Source organism: Hibiscus syriacus, unplaced genomic scaffold, assembly GCF_006381635.1.
Source record: "Hibiscus syriacus cultivar Baekdansim isolate YM2019G1 unplaced genomic scaffold, ASM638163v2 tig00113337_pilon, whole genome shotgun sequence".
In the NCBI taxonomy this organism is placed as follows: domain Eukaryota; kingdom Viridiplantae; phylum Streptophyta; class Magnoliopsida; order Malvales; family Malvaceae; genus Hibiscus; species Hibiscus syriacus.
This window is the reverse complement of record NW_024063456.1, coordinates 615,806-633,530: the sequence shown is the minus strand read 5'-3', so window position 1 is coordinate 633,530 and position 17,725 is coordinate 615,806. Positions and strand designations below refer to the sequence as shown.

General features: G+C 37.8%; 2 pseudogenes; one reads left to right on the top strand and one right to left on the bottom strand.

Annotated features, from left to right (window-relative positions):
* Positions 1–868: 868 nt before the first annotated feature.
* On the bottom strand, positions 869–4,818 carry LOC120186324 (annotated as a pseudogene).
* An 8,799-nt stretch (positions 4,819–13,617) lies between these two features.
* Positions 13,618–17,239, top strand: LOC120186323 (annotated as a pseudogene).
* The last annotated feature ends 486 nt before the right edge of the window (positions 17,240–17,725 follow it).

Genomic DNA, 17,725 nt, shown 5'->3' with positions numbered 1-17,725 from the left:
TACCTGAGGTAGCTTCTTTCATACTTAACAAAGCAATTATATGTGGCAACCAAATTGAATCTTAATATTGGATCATAACCCTCTTTTAAGTATTTTCTGATTTAATCTCTCACTTTTCTATTTCAATTGGATTTTTTTCTGAACCTCATCTATGTTGTCTTTCACAGGGGACTTGATCTTATTGCCAAATCTGCGGTCAGAAGAATCACCATTGGAAGATGAGGAGAGTCTCAGCCCCCATTCTTTCCATCCAAGGGAAGAAATGATGGTGGCATGCCATTGAAAAAATCCACTTACCAGGCTTGTTTGTTCGCATCGGGTCATGAAAGCGAGTTCTGATTCAGGGATTGGTTAACGATGGTTTTCTCACTTGACGGTCAAACCCTACTTCTTGGCGTGTTCTTGTTTGTACACTATAATGACGAAATCATTTTTTTTAAATGCTCTGTTTTTCGAGTGGTTAAAAGGAAGCGGGACACAGAAGGTTAGGCTTTAAACTTAGGCTCTATACACCAATTGTAACCGAAATAGGATCTCCTTAGGATTACAAGTGTAGGCACTGAGTTCTCCATTATCATTTTGTTTTAAATGCTCTGTTTTTTCGAGTGGTTAAAGGAAGCAGGACACAGAAGGTTAGGCTTTAAACTTAGGCTCTATACACCAATTGTAACCGAAATAGGATCTCCTTAGGATTACAATGTAGGCACTGAGTTCTCCATTATCATTTTAAATCAGATTGCAATGGTTAGGAGGTTTACTTTCCCACAATTTTTATCAGGGCTCTATAATTCAGTTTCGTTGCTCAAAGTTTCCAGTGCAACCATAACATTTCCATGGTCAAGAAAATGAGTAGGTAATAAAAATTAAATGATCAAAATTGAAGGTTTCCGTCTAATTCGAAATGAAAATCAAGCCGATGTTTTCCACCTATGAGATAATTTAATTACGTACTTCAAAATGTCTAATGTTCAACTGCAAAAAGTACACACAATATCTTTCCTCTAGGGAGGGAGGGCAGGGCTGATATGAGAATCGAGGTTGAGTCAATGGTTGAGCTTCTTCCAGTCCAGGTCTAGTTTAGATTGCACGCAGACGAGGGATATTAGCAAGGCCCATCTTATTTACAACGCATCTCGGGATTGAAGGAATTTTGTAAAGACCGATGCTTCTGCTGAACTCCTGGGCGAGCTCCACAAGCCTGTGCTTATCCTTGCTTACATTCTTAACAGAATTGTAATAACCAAGCCATGCCAGATAAGCCGATTCTTTGGTCATCTTCTCTACGCAGGAAAGAGCCCCCTCCACCTGTTGAACCGTATTTTAAAACCATCAAAGATTCACTTGCCATTTGCAAATAAATCCTAAGGTACGTTCTACTAAAAGCGTGTACCTTCCTGTTTGTGTTTGGATCCACCAAAGGTAAAAGCCTTTGTCATTGGCAAATCCTTGATGCTATGTAGAAAAAAATCCTCCCATGGTGCCAGCAAGAGTATTCCTTTCCCTTCTTTACCCTTATGCCCAGTTCTACTTAGCCGATGTATATACTGTTGTCTATCAGCCGGCACGCCCCACTGTAGTAATAAAATGTTTTTTTTCCAGGTTGTAATAACAAAATGTTTGTAAATGAGACTGAGTTGTAGATAGAATATAATATATATTTAAATATAAAAAAGGAACAAAGCACTTGGATACAGACTGATTCCAACTCACAAACCGAATACCTCATTCCATTACAGGTTCAAAATAGTTCAAGCACATTTCCCAGGAAACACAACCAAGAACAGGGGATTTAATTTTAACAAGAAAAAATTATTCCTTACCTGAATGACAAGTGTAACATCAGGATAATCAACCCCACGAGCAGAAATCAAATGTCACTAGAATAAGCCTTTTGACTTTCGGAATTCATCAGATACCTTTGTTCTATAATTCTGTGATTTTCTTGAATGAATCTCTCTAACATTCATCTTCTTACAAAGAAATTCAGCCACCCCTTTGTTACCTTAGCAGTAGAGCAGAACACAATAGCCTGCAGAATACATTGCTAGATAACATATTTTGCAAAGAATCATCAAATGGTGAGCAAAAAAGTGTCATTTGATATTTAAGTCTTGATATCAAACATTTAAGAATTGTTTTTCTAGTAGCAAAGTCTTCGGAGATGAAAAAAAACTTTATAACTGCAACTGTCCAATTAAAAATTGCACCTTGTAGTCAACATCATCTGCAACATGCTCTTGCAGAAGATCATACAGAAGCGAAAAATGCTTGTCCAGAGAAGCAATCATATGCATTTGTTGAACCTGAAATATCCAAAATTTAAGCAATGAAGACAAGAAAATTCCAAGTTGAACACAAAAAAGGCCGAAAACCCCACCTTTGAATTTGTCTCCTCAGAGCCTTCTTGAATTGTATTGATACATTCATGATCTTTTCTCAATGCAATGTGGCAGATTTGATGGACCTTCACACCAATTAGCAAATTCAGAATTTTCTTCAAATATGTGGAAAATCAATACCCGATATACACCAGGGATAAAGAAAGAAACCTCTTCAGGAACCGTTGCACACAAAAAAAGTGTCTGCCGGTGCTTTGGAACAGACGCAATTATCTTTTAGATCTCTTACGAAAACCCATGGCTAATAAACGATCTGCTTCATCAAATACAAGTACCTTCAAACCACTCAGCCTCCCTGAAATCCTTCAGTATTCTTAATATGGTCTTTGAGCCTTCCAGGTGTAGCAACAAGAATCTGAGAGTTAAATGGTGATAAAATGTAACCACGTCCTCTAATATATGGCCTTGATAGTAAATGTAGTATTTACTCAAAGTGAAGACCAGAAATTGGATTGACAAGAATTGACGGTTCATGTTCAACATATTAAGACATAACCTACATAGATCCCTCTTCAGCTCTCTCAATCTCATTTCACATCATGACAGTAAAAGTTTAACAATGTAGATAACTAATACAAGCTTAATCTATCTAATAATGGATTATTGTTTCAGTTTGAATTTATAATATTTATTAATTATTAGACATATGATAGACCGCTAAGACTAGGAATATGAAGTATTTTTAGGGTTATTAGTTATTTTTAGGGTTTGAATCTAGGGTTATAGATAGCTTTTCTTGCAAGAAGTTTAGTATCTTTTCTTGTAAGATAGAAAGTCAATATAAATAAGTTGTAGGCTTTACAACCGAGACAATCATTCTCACTCTCTTCTTTGAATTAATATTTAAAATTCGAGGTTTTACATAGTCAGAAGTTTATAGAGTTCCATCTTCATTCCCATTCATATTTCAGTCACTTCTGAATTCCTGATACTTTACTGTTGTTTTCCCCTTGAATCACATCAATAGGAATCAACACATTTTTCCAACCATTACCTTAATGAATAAGAAGCAAGAATTAATTACAACAAACTCACCTGGCAAGGTTTTGCTAGCAGGCTTTTTCTCTCTTTATCAGCGGTTGCCTCCAATAACTACTTGTACACCAATAGACGCATGATATTTCAATAATTTGTTAGCTTCTGAAGCAGCTTGATTTGCAAGCTCTCTAGTTGGACATATTACAAGAACATTAATTGCTAGTGGGTTGCTTAAAATCAGGACTAGTAGGAGGCAATTTTGAAACAATTTCAATTGATGGATCTGAAAATAAAAACAAAGTAAGCAAAGTGAACACCTCCAGCACACTTACAATCCGGAGCACCAATGTATAGTAATTAGTAAGTTTCACTAGTTCATGGAATTCCAGCATCCAATAGATACTATAAACTTCAGAGTAACTAATCATTGTTGATGCCTGTACTCAATCCCTCGTTAAAAGAGACAATAAAGTTAAGAACAGGAGATAACAAAAACATAGAAACCCCCCCCCCCCCCCAAAGGAAAAAAAAAGGCAAAAAATCATTAAGAACTTGTGAAAAAAACTTATAACTCTGATAAGGTCGTGTAGCAGATATTAACCACTTTTCAACAAAGTGGCTCAAACATGCGACGTCTTACCAGAAAATGCTAGTCTTTCTTGTGTCTGTTTTGGCCTTGGCCAATACATCCTTGCCTAAAAAATAAGAAAACAAAATTGTGATAGCATTTGGGATACCAAAAAAATGGAATATATTTACTCAAAACAGCAAAAATCAATGCACAAGTAATAAATCAGAGGCTAGAGATTAACCATTCTTCAACTAATTCTTTAAAACATATTTGAACAAATGCCACAAATTGCAGCTACTTTTTCAGCATGTCTGACTTCCTCACCATTAAGAATTGAAGTGTTCAATAATAAACAAACAAGAAAGTAGATAGTACAAAGGACCCATCACTGGAATGCTGGTTATAAATAATGCAAAAAGGAAACAAAACCTTGTAGTATAGCTGGAAGAGTTGCCTCCTGTACCAAAGTCATCATCTCATACCCAGTATCCTTGACTCCCTTCAGTGACAAGGAAAGGGGAAGTTGATCGAATCTGCAAGCGTTGCAAGAAAAAAATCAGACATTTATAGTAGTAAAAACAAGAAATAAGAATCATGTCTGATAAAATTGATGAAAACACGCCTTGTTTCACTCAAATAAGTTTTCGGTTCCCTCCGGTGAACTTGGATTCCGTGTTGGGCCAACATCCTTGTCCAATCCCAGTTTGGATCTTGCATTCTTCCTGAAAGTTCCACCATCACCTACAGCATCACTAGCACTATCCAACTACTCTTATTTTTATTTCCTTTGGATCCCTTCAACGAATCCAAATCACCTGAGTGGCTCCCAGTCCCAGTCCCACTCTTCCTTTTCCTCTTCGATGAACCCATATTTCCCTCTCTATCTCTAATCGTAGCTAATTCCCATCTTCGCTAGTTAGTCAGTCAAGGAACGAAAGGTTCTTAACTCGCCGATCCTGTGAACTCGGCTTTTTCCTTGATCAGGCTTCTCGAGGCACGGGCATTATCCTCTGTTTTTAGGAGAGAACTCAGAGCTGGCCCTGGGCTTAGGTCGAAACGGTCTGGGGCAGAGGCTCCTATTACTAAGATGTCCCTTTAAACCCGCCAATTAATGAGCTTAGGATTTCGGGGTTTCTGTCATCAATGAATGGGTAAACTACTATTTTATCACTCAACTTTCTTCTTACACTTATTATAATCATTAAAATCAAAATAATTTTAATTTAATCATTAAAATTTGAATTACTCATGTTTTAAAATAGTGTCACTTAAGTTACATCATTGATTAAAGAATAGTCGAGTGTTTTTACAACAATGCTTTTACACCTCATTAATAAAATAGTGTCACTGATGTAAGTTGATATTGTGTTTAAATGATTTTCTTCTCTTCTTTTTTAATCTTTCGGTTTAGATCTCGTTGAACCAGATTAAAAAAGACACGAAAACCAAATAGTATTGTTTTGTGCCCCTTCCACCGTTCAATTTTTATTGGATTGAGGTAACATTATTCTCCAACGTGCAATACTTTGATTGTTGAGGCGTACAACCAGAATGTAAATACACTAACTTCAAGGTTTAGGAGATTTTAATAAAGATTTTGGAGTTTGTGGTTGCAAGGTGATGAAGATTTGGGGATGGTTCATGAGGGTTTTAAGGCTGGGTCAATGAGGTATGGACAGAGTTCGGAATGAATAGCTGAGCTTTAGGGTTTAAGTTGAGAGTTTTGAGGCTTTGGATTTTTTTTATTTTAAATTATATTAACGAAATTTACATGTCTAATAAAAATTTATATTAACAAATAAGTACTTAAAGTATACTCTTTTTCATTTAAGTACTTAAAGTATTTTTTTTTTCAAAATAAGTATAAAGTTATCTTTTTACTTCAAAATAGATACCTAAGGTATTTATGTCAAAATAGATGCCTAAATTATTCAAGAGAAAATCGCCTCAGTGACAAAAAAAAGTTATAATATACGATTTAACCAACTTTTTTTGGATTTGCCAAAATGACCACAAATCGCAACGCGAAATAAAAATCGCAACGCGATCCCCAGAATCGCAAATCAGTTTCCAAAATCGCAACGCGATTCTTGAAAATCGCAATGCGATAGTACAAATTCGCATTGCGATTTTCCAAAATCGGCGATATGAAAATCGCAACGCGAACACATAATCGCAACGCGTATCCGTAAATCGCAACGTGTATCCGTAAATCGCAACGCGTATGGGTAAATCGCAATGCGTATCCTATATCGCAACGCGTATCCGTAAATCGCAACGATAATCCGTAAATCGCAACGAGAATCTGTAAATCGCAACGTAATCCGTAAATCGCAACGAGAATCTTAAATCACAACACTGAAATTTGGGTATATAACATGAATCATAACTAAATCCCTAAATCGCAACTCATTCCATCTCCATCTATCACTCTCTCCGGCGACATCCGTTCTATATCCAACGACATCCTTCCCAATCCGGCAACAGGTTTTAGTTTCGCACTCGTCTGTTTAGTAAATTATTTACAACCATGAAATCATCTAATGTTGATCATGTTGGATAGATTTGTGTTTTGGAGGGTCATGGGATAATGTTCATGGTGTTTTACAATATATGCCTTTACCCATGAATCTTCAACTAAAATTGTCTTTACAAAAGTTAACTTATGAAACTCTAATGCTACGTGTTTCAAATAAATTGAATTTAGAGCCCCTAAGTGGATTTAGGCTATCTTATCAGAGAAATGGTAAAGTTTATTTGTTAACCGACAATGAAGATGTTGAACGATTCATTGCTTACATTAGTGTTTCACAAGATGATGTTACATTGTATGTTGTTGAACCTAAAAGTAGTATTGTTGGGTCAGTAGCGGGTAGTAATCAACTAAGTTTTTCTCAAAACCCACAACCTTTCTCTAATCCAAATCCCAATCAACTTTCAGCACCAAATTCCGGTTTTCGTATTGACCAGTTAGACGATGATGAGCCAACAGAAAAAATTGTGAGTACTAGTCAGTATTCGAAATTTGGTCTTGGTCAATATCGGACTTTGATATTGGTCAATACACGGATTTTGATGATGTTTCAGAAGAAGAAACAGACCATGCGTGTAATGATATTGATATTGTCAATACCCGAATTTTGATGATGAAACAGCCGTTGCCGAAGAATGTTTTGTTGATGATAATGAGGAGGAAGTTACGACTGTGAATGAACATGTTGAACATCCATTCTGTAATTCATATAATCCTGAAGAAGAAAAAGAAGAAGAAAAAGTCCCGAAGAAAAAAAATGCCACGGGCGTATAACTGGAATATGCCAGAATTACTTCAGATACCAGAAGAAGAGTTGATAAAGAAAGCAGTTGATTGTTACACAAAAGTTATTCGTATCAAGAAAGATGATGTTTTGATACAAAGGAAGACTTGAAGATAGCTTTATATACGAAATGTGTGGAAGATGGCTATCAACTAAAAGTTAACAAATCAAGCAAAGATCGTTTCGAAACAAGGTGTATGATTGACAAAAACTGTACGTGGCGTATGATTGCAAAGAGAATAAAAGATTGCAAAATGTTTCAAGTTAGGACTTTTATTGATAAACATACATGTTCAAGAACCCAAGTTTTTCCTCACCATAGACAGGCAAACAAAAGGTGTTGGGTGGTTTTCTGGCTGAGTTAATGTTTTGAATGGCAGGTATATCGGGGACATGAAATTATGACTGACATGAATGCTCGGTTCAAGATTAGTATATCATATTCTCAAGCTGGAGAGCCAAATGTTATGCCTTGGAATTGTTGAGGGGGTCGCCAGAAGCATCGTTTGCCCAACTGCCGGCTTATTGTCACAATTAAAGCTGAAAAATCCTGGGTCGGTAACTCATATCAAAACAGATAGATGGACGCTTTGAGTTGCTGTTTATCGCCATTGGTGCTACGGTTAGTAAATCAATATAATTTTGTTGACTCATTTTTGTTAGTTACATGCATTTCACATTTAAATGATTATATTTCTTGTGTATATTATTTGTAGATTCGTTCGTTTATTACTTGCATGCGCCCAGTTATTATAGTTGACGGAGCACATTTGAAAGGTCGATACCTTGGAGTAAACTTATTAGCAGTAGCCATGGATGCTAACAATGGGATATTGCCAATAGCTTACGGGGTTGGCAAATCTGAAACCTCTTATTCATGGACATGGTTTATGGGGCATCTTAGGGATTGCATAGGTCCTATTAGCAATCTGACAATCATCCCGATAGGGCAAACTCAATTGACAACGCTGTTAGAAGGTGTTTCCCAGATGCTTTTCATGGACTTTGTGGTGTTCATTTGTATAGAAATCTAAAATCAAGGTCTGCTGGTATAAAAAAGCACAGATGGACATACTGGAAGGCTGTAAAAGCTTATCGGGAAGTGGATTTCAATAAGCATATAAATTGTTTAAGACGTGTTTTGCCTCAGTGTGCTCAAACACTAGAAGATGTCGGGTTTGAAAGATGGTCAAGAGTACATCAACTTGGAGCAAGATATGGTTTCATGACGTCTAATAGTGCAGAATCAATCAACGCTCTAAGTCGTCATTCCCGGAAATTACCCATTACTATGTTAATGGAGTTTTTTCGAGCCTCTATTCAACAGTGGTACTACAAGAAAAGAAACCATGCAGGTATTATTTATTTGAATTCGTAACTTATCGACCTCCCACCATGCAGGATAAAGTTTAGCTTGTCCATTGCCCAAATCAAATGATTCATCTCGTGCATTCTTCAAGTGAACGGCGTGAAAAGACGTCGGCATAATTGTATATCGTATATTTTTATTTTTCTTAAGTTTTCTTATTATTAGAAGACGTGTCACCCACGCATCGATATGTTGTTTTACAAAAAAAGACATATATTAGTGACTTACATAAATTTAAAAAAAATTAATCAAATTGAAATATAAGAAAAATATAAGACTTACCCCCCCATCGAAATAGCCATTGTCTTCGACCCCTAATAATACGCCCCCCACCAAGACCGATCAAGCAACAAATAGATATCATCGGTGAGCTTGCATATGTCAGTGAAACACCCCTGGCTCCGCTCATGTAGATAAAAATCAACAGCGGTCTTAGCCCAAAGGGTGTTATCCAGAATTGTGTCCGGTAGTTGTTCCCTCTCCTCTTCAGATACCGGTATGGTACTGGCCGGTAACTCATACAGAGCCACTTGAATCCATCATGTCCGGCACGTCAGAGGTTTCTCAAGAAGCCTACATATGACGCCATGTGAATCGGCTCTTGAATGGTGGGAGGGACCTCTTCAATGATGACAGTGGCCTCTTGAACGGTGGGAGGGGACTCTCGAGGAATGATAGGGGGGCCTCTTCAACGATAGGAGTGGACTCTTGAGGGATGACAGGCGAGTCGGGCTTCTTCTTGCGGTGTCTTCGCACTATTGGGGTGTACGGAGACTTAATAGCACGTGCACGCTGTCTGATGCGTGAACTCCGTCGTGCAAGCAACCCGACGTAAAGCATCCACTCTATCGGGCCGCTAAATAATTAAATACAAAAATCAGTAAATAAACACATGATATTTAAACATGATATTTAAACAGGAAAACAAAGACAAATATGTTTCAAACTTGCATTGTATTCACCCAAGTCATATTCTACATAGTTCACAAAAGCATCAGATAACAAAGAAAAATATGTTTCAAACTAATACCTGAAGTTAGTATTTGTCTTTGTCTTTTGGTTGAAGTAAGCAATCCATTCAAGTTTCAATTTGCAGAAGAAGAAATAGTTTACTTTCGCAACACGAAACTTAAAAATCGCAACGCGAAACCAAAATCGCAACGCGAAATGAAAATCGCAACGACAGAATCGCAACGCGAAACCAAAATCGCAACGACAAGATCGCAACGCGAAACCAAAATGCATTGCGATTTCATTTCGCGTTGCGATTCTTTCGTTGCGATTTTCATTTCGCGTTGCGATTCTGTCGTTGCGATTTTCATTTCGCGTTGCGATTTTGGTTTCGCGTTGCGATTTTAAGTTTCGTGTTGCGAAAGTAAACTATTTCTTCTTCTGCAAATTGAAACTTGAATGGATTGCTTACTTCAACCAAAAGACAAAACAAAGACAAATACTATTTCACAGTGTTAAAGAATACACAGTTTAGCAGAATTGGCAGCAACGAACAAATTTTACTTTCAACCAAAAGACAAAACAAAGACAAATACTATTTCACAGTGTTAAAGATACACAGTTTAGCAGAATTGGCAGCAACCGAACAAATTTACTTTCAACCAAAAGACAAAACAAAGACAAATACTATTCACAGTGTTAAAGAATACACAGTTTAGCAGAATTGGCAGCAACCGAACAAATTTACTTTCAACCAAAAGACAAAACAAAGACAAATACTATTTCACAGTGTTAAAGAATACACAGTTTAGCAGAATTGGCAGCAACCGAACAAATTTACTTTCAACCAAAAGACAAAACAAAGACAAATACTATTTCACAGTGTTAAAGAATACACAGTTTAGCAGATTGGCAGCAACCGAATAAATTTACTAAGCAATCTAAGTGAAATGGCTAATCTAAGTGAAATTACGAGTAAATTTATCATTAAGTAAATATGGAAAATCTTAAACTTACCTCGTTGCGTAGAGTATGAACCTCATTCTGCAACGATACTATCATCTCACGTAGAGCGGCAACCTCACCACGTAAAGTTGACACCTCCACACGCCATGCACCATCGTTATCGCGTAGAGTACAGATCTCCTCACGCAAGGCATTGACCTCATCACGTAACTCCCTTGACTCATCCCGTGGAGGTGGAGGTGGAGAACATGGGAGATAGGAGTCGTGGCATCTTTGCCGGTCGCCTATCATGAGGTGATGGAGAAGAGGCTCGATGATGTGACGGGATAGGTGATGGCTCTCGTTCTAGAGGTGTATAGTCGGGTCGATCGGGTGATGGCTCTAGGTGAGGTGATGGCTCTCGAATTGGAGGAAGTGGATGCTGCTCATCCGTGCCATCAAAAAAACTCTGACTAGCTTGCCACCAATCAGTGGCAAGCTCTTCCTCCGTGGGTGTCAGTCTTTGTAATGGAATGTTGGCCTCCTAAAATATAAAACTCAAACAAGTTAAACGTCTACTATTAATAACTTGTTTATATTATATGAAAGTATTTGTGTTAACTTACATTATTTATTGTCGCATATGGTATTAAGTCTTCCTAATCCAACAGAGTTTTCCTCTTCCAGGAAATAGCCCTGGGAATATCATTTGACGTTTTATTGCATATGTACGCATGCTGGGGAAAGCCTCGAATATCCAAATCTACAAACAATATAATAACAAAATTAGTAATTGTTAAATAATTAATTATAATTTTAGAAACATTATATAGAAATTCTTACCTTAAAGGCCCAAACAAAGCCTGACAAAGTGTATTTGGACCATCGCCCCGCAAACTTTTGCGGTCAGCAAAGGCAGACGACAACTTAGTCCAGGTAGCTTTCCATATATACGAACCCCACGGAAACAGATTCCATGCATTCAGGTCCTCTACCAATATTATTAGCTCCCGATGAATAGGTTGTCTGGCCTCTCTGCCTAAAAAGCCGGCATACACAAGTAGTAGAAGGCATACTCGGACAACATCGACGTCATCCATCCGAGTGAAACCAGCTTTCTTATTAAACAATTTCTTCAGGTCGTCGACATGTAGGTTCGGCTTCTCCCATTGACTCATCCGGAAAAACCCGGGATAACCATGATGGGCGGGCGATATGACGAGTGTACCGACCTACATCATCGTGTCCGAATCGTAGACCAGATTAAGCAGAACTCCTTCCGCCCAAAACAAGTATACGCTGGTGGAAAATGAAACCATATCTCTTCCTCACCACGTTGTATACTGTCGGGTAGATTTGATGTTATGGTGAAGCCACAAATGGGTCAAATTAGCATCTCCACCCGGATGCTGTACTCTCAGCCATGGCCCGAAGCAGGTTTCCTCAAACAATTGTCTTTGAGCAGGTGAAAGCTTCGAAGCAATTGTAGTGGCCAGGCTGACTTTATTTCTCAAGGTCAATTGAGCCGAAAAAAATTTCTACAAAAACAATAAACATACCAAGTTAGATATACCAAAAACTACACTGTGAAGATATACCAAAAACAATAAACATAAAAAGTAGTAGTTTATTCTTGAAACTAAAATTTGCAACACTGTTTTGTCTTTTGGTTGAAATGAAAATCGCAACGAGAGAATCGCAACGCGAAATGACAATCGCAACGAGAGAATCGCAACGCGAAATGAAAATCGCAACGAGAGAATCGCAACGCGAAATGAAAATCGCAATGCGATTTTGGTTTCGCGTTGCGATTCTCTCGTTGCGATTTTCATTTCGCGTTGCGATTCTCTCGTTGCGATTTTCATTTCTCTCGTTGCGACAGTCATTCTCTCGTTGCGATTTTCATTTATCTCGTTGCGACTCTTCTGCAAATTGAAACTTGAATGGATTGCATTACTTCAACCAAAAGACAGAACAAAGACAAAGACAAATACTAACTTGAAAATCGCAACGAGAGAATAGCAACGCGAAATGAAAATCGCAACGACAGAATCGTAACGCGAAATGAAATCTAAGTGAAATGGTTAATCTATTATTGAAATGACCAGTAAACTTATCATCAGTTTCAATATGAAAAACCTACAAAATGCAAACATTTCAAAATAAAAATAATTAAAAAACTAACCCTCAGAGGTTGATTTTCCATTTCTGAATATTGTGAGGGATTTCTGACCGTGAATGGTTGTGAGGGATTTCGCCGGAGATGGGGACGGAAATCTTCGGAGATGGGGACGGATTTCTTCGCCGTAGAGAGAGAGATGGAGATGGGACTGAGTTGTGATTTTAGGTTTTAGGTTATGAGTTGCGATTACGGGATTTTGTCTTAATATTGGTTTTTGTAATTTGAAAATAAAATACGCGTAGCGATTATAATGGCGCTTTAAATATCGCGTTGCGATTTACGGATACGCGTGTGATTTTATTTATTATCGTTGCGATTTACGGATACGCGTTGCGATATACGGATACGCATTGCGATTTACCATACGCGTTGCGATTTACGGATACACGTTGCGATTTACGGATACGCGTTGCGATTTATGTGTTCGCGTTGCGATTTTCATATTCGCGTTGCGATTTTGGAAAATCGCAATGCGAATTTGTACTATCGCATTGCGATTTTCAAGAATCGCGTTGTGATTTTGGAAACTGATTTGCGATTCTGGGGATCGCGTTGCGATTTTTTATTTCGCGTTGCGATTTTGTTGGTCATTTTGGCAAATCCAAAAAAAGTTGGTTAAAATCGTATATATAAGGCATTTTTGGTCACTGAGGCGATTTTCTCATTATTCAAACATTTTCATCTATGTTATAAAAAAAGTTGACATGAGATATTGATTTAAAGAATACTTTAGGTACTTACTTTGACTAAAATTACTTTAAGTATCTATTTTGATAAAAAAAATAAAATTAAATACTTATTTTGATAAAAATAGTTTAGAAAAAATAATATACTTTAGGTATTGTTATAATCCTAATAAAAATGGAAAAATATCCCTCTGTTTTTGGTTCTCTTTGGGAAAAGGCATGATAGAATCGCTGAAAATAACTGCCGCCGACTCTCTCCCTCTTGGAACTTTCTTAATTTTTCTTCTAAAAGTGGCTGAAAAAACTTCTCCTCCATTTCCATTGCTTTTATGTCTTCATCACAACAAAGACAGAAACGGCTTCTTCTGTTTTGTCTCTCTCCCTGCTTTGTTTGGTTTCTCTGAAAACATTCCCAAGTAATCAAGCAAACAAGTTTTTCCCCTTTTTGGGTCTCTGGGATTTTCCAAAACTAAGTGAAACTTAATCATTTTTTAGTCTTGATTTGGTTAAGGCAAGTCTATCTTTCTTTTTTTTCATTTTTACCAACTTTTCTTTGTTTTGAAGAGAAAGCAATATAAGTACATAACAACCATCACCGTTGTTCCTCTGTTTTGTCATTCAACTATGAAAGATTAATGATTATGGATTCATGGTCTTTAGGATCTTCGCTTTCTTCTTCTTCTTCCTCTTCGTTAAAGATGGAAATGTGTTCTGTTTATGTAACCTATTTCATAGTTAAAGTAGACCGATTTCAGTTCTGCAACTCAATATGAAAGAACACTATCATTAACGTCTTTTACACGCTGAAAAAAAACTAAAATATTTGTTTGGTTAGGTAAGGTAGATTATGATGGTGGCACGAGTTGAAGTTTATGGCTTTTATTAAAAGATTTTCTAGATACACCAACGATTTACTTTTGTTGTGTCTTTTTTTAGTATTATTATTATTGTTTAACTTAATTACTTCTGTATTTAGGGTATGATATATAGAATTCTTGTAACAATCTGATATGAAGCTTGGTTTTGTTTTTGGCAGGGTCTGGATTATAAACTAGAGTTAACCAACTGATCTCGAAGGTTTTAATTCCAGCATTTGAAGAACAGCCGGAGAACTTGATTAAAATTACTTTCCGGCAAGAAAACTTCGTAAGGTTTGTATTTGTTCGTAGAATCAATGCTTAAAGTTCCTCTTTTGCATGTTTTTTTTTTGGCTTGGATTGATTTGACGATTCAACTCGGGTTTCAAGATTGGGATTCAGGATTATTTGAAATGAAAGTTGGGCCATCATTTCATGCAGTTATGGGGTCTCAAGAGAGTATTCAAGAAGGGTTCTGAAAGGATTAGAAGCTTTAAGAAACCGATAAGTTTCTGTTCTTCGGGACGTAATCCGATAACCGACAAGGAAAAGGCATTGGGTTCGAAGAAGATGATTCTTAATCCACAAGGACAGTTTCTTCAGACATGGAATAATGTTCCTTCTCTCATGTGCCATTGCTCTTGCAGGACCCTTTGTTCTTTTACATCCCCGTCGTCGATGGCCGTCGCAAGTGCCTTAACTTGGATCACAGATTGGAAATGACTGCTTGTGTACTTCGAACTTTCATCGATGCCTTTTATATACTTCACATGATCTTTCAGTTCCGTACTGCATTTATTGCCCCGTCGTCTAGGGTATTCGGTAGGGGTGAATTGATTGAGGATCCTTGGGCAATAGCAAGGAGATACTTGCCCAAGTACTACATTATTGATGTTCTGGCAATTCTTCCACTCCCACAGGTACTAAATGTAATTGGTTTCTTTTTCCATGAGGTTCAAGTACACCTCAACTTGTTCAAGCAGCATCTTGATTGTTTGTTTGCTTAGGTGGTCATCTTAGTTTATAATTCCCAAAATCAAGGGCCCGGTTTCATTGGTCACAAAGGACTTGTTGGAATCCATTATTTTTGCCCAATATGTTCCGAGAATCATTCGAATCTTTCCTCTTTACAAAGAAGTTACAAGGACTTCTGGCATACTTACTGAAACAGCATGGGCTGGAGCTGCTTTGAATCTCTTCCTCTACATGCTAGTAGTCATGTAAGTGCTATTCCTTATACTCAACAAATCATTCTATCGTTACCATGCGATTTTCATCTTTCAATCTCTAAAGAAATACATTACAGGTAGTCGGGGCATTCTGGTACTTGATCTCGATAGAACGAGAAGACAGCTGTTGGCGCAACGCCATAGGTGAAGGTGAAGAAAGTGTATTGTACTGTGATAACCACTACAACTGTAACACCACATTAGTGAAATTGCTGAATGCTTCGTGCCCTTTCATCAATCCTGATGACCAAAAGGATTCCGAGGCCTTCAACTTTGGTATATTCATCGATGCACTTGAGTCCGGGGTGGTGGAAACCTGGGATTTTCCAAAGAAATTATTTTACTGCTTTTGGTGGGGTTTGCGTAATCTAAGGTTTATAAACTACATCCCTCCAGTTTTGTTCATATTAAGTCACTGGCTACCTGTTCCATTGAATAGTTTGCTAACTTGTACCTATTGTCCTATTTAGTTCTGTGGGTCAGAATCTCAAAACCAGCACCTTTGTGTGGGAAATACTCTTTGCCATAGTGATTTCCATTGGTGGACTGGTTCTGTTTTCACTGCTTATTGGGAATATGCAGGTATTTCTTAATTCAATTCCGTTTTTTCGCCACTTAATCTTGCCAACTCATCCATAGTCCTTGAACATTACTTGTTCTGTTTTTGCAGGAATATCTGCAGTCGACCGGGGTCGAGTCGAGGAAATGAGAGTGAAAAGGCAAGATGAAGAACAATGGATGTCGCATCGAATGCTTCCTGATAACCTCAGGGAACGTATTAGGAAGTACGAACAGTATAAATGGCAAGCAACCAGAGGGGTTGAAGAAGAGGCATTGATTGGAACCTGCCAAAAGATCTCAGGAGGGATATAAAGAGGCATCTTTGCTTGGATCTTCTTAAGAGAGTGAGTTCTTTCCTAACAATTTCTACCTTGATAACATGAGCATGCACGTTTACGTCAAAGATTATTAAGCTATAGTTTTCCTTTTAGGTGCCAATGTTTGAAAAAATGGATGAGCGACTATTAGATGCAATGTGTGATCGTCTCAAGCAGGTACTTTACACCGAAGAGCTACATCGTCCAGGAAGGAGATCCAGTAGAGGAGATGCTGTTTATCATCAGAGGAAATCTAATAAGTACGACCAATGGTGGAAGAACTGGCTTCTTCAATTCTGTTCATCTGAAGGCTGGTGACTTTGTGGAGATGATCTTCTTACATGGGCCTTGGATCTCCAATTGTCATCGAATTTACCTATCTCAACTAGAACCGTGCAGGCCTTAACCGAATTTGAAGCCTTGCTTTAATGGCTGACGACTTGAAGTTCATGGCCTCCCAGTTTTCGGCGTCTTCACAGCAAGCAGTTCCGACACGCATTCAAGTAAGTCTAGAATTAAACATTGCTTGTTAATTACGGAACCAAATTCTAATATCAAGTAAACTTTATTTTGCAGGTTCTACTCGGTGCAGTGGCAGACTTGGGCAGCATCTTTTTACAAGCAGCCTGGCGCCGGTACTGCAAGAGGAAACTTATGAAATCCCTTCATGAAGCAGAGGATAAGTTTCAGGATGCTTTGGCAAAAGAGCCCGGAACCTAACCGAGTCTCGGTGCCACTCTTTATGCATCAAAGTTTGCTGCCAATGCATTACGAACCTTGCGGAACAATGGTTCGAGAAACACCAGGCTGCCTCAAAGATTACCCACTGCTTCCTCAAAAACCAGTCGAGCCTGATTTTGCAGCTGAAGATAGCTAACAGTTTTGATCTTATAACAGAGTAAATTCAGAAGAAATATAAAGCTTTGTATACAATACGTAGGGTGATAAAGAAGCAATGCTTATGAATTCACATTAACATCAAGTATGATTCTTATTTGGCCACAAATAGGACTTATTTTTCATTAAAATTAAGTACAACATATTACTTGTACTCTTCCAACTGCATTTCTTCCCTAGTGTGTCATAATACGACGATATGTCGATAAATTGTTAGGCGGCGATCCTGCAAGAAGAAAACTCAATCAAGGCTTTAAACACTGGCAAGATTCAGAAACGAAAGATGAAATGCAAAGGAAGGGATTGGTTACTTGGAGCAATAGTCACTTTCTCCGGTAATCGGTGGAAGAGAAACATAGACACCGCATTTTGGAGCAATTAGAGGTATTCGTGCTCAGAAGGAACCGGATGTGCTGATACTTGCTAATACTTTGAAAGGCATTCGCATATAGCCTGTCTGTCATCT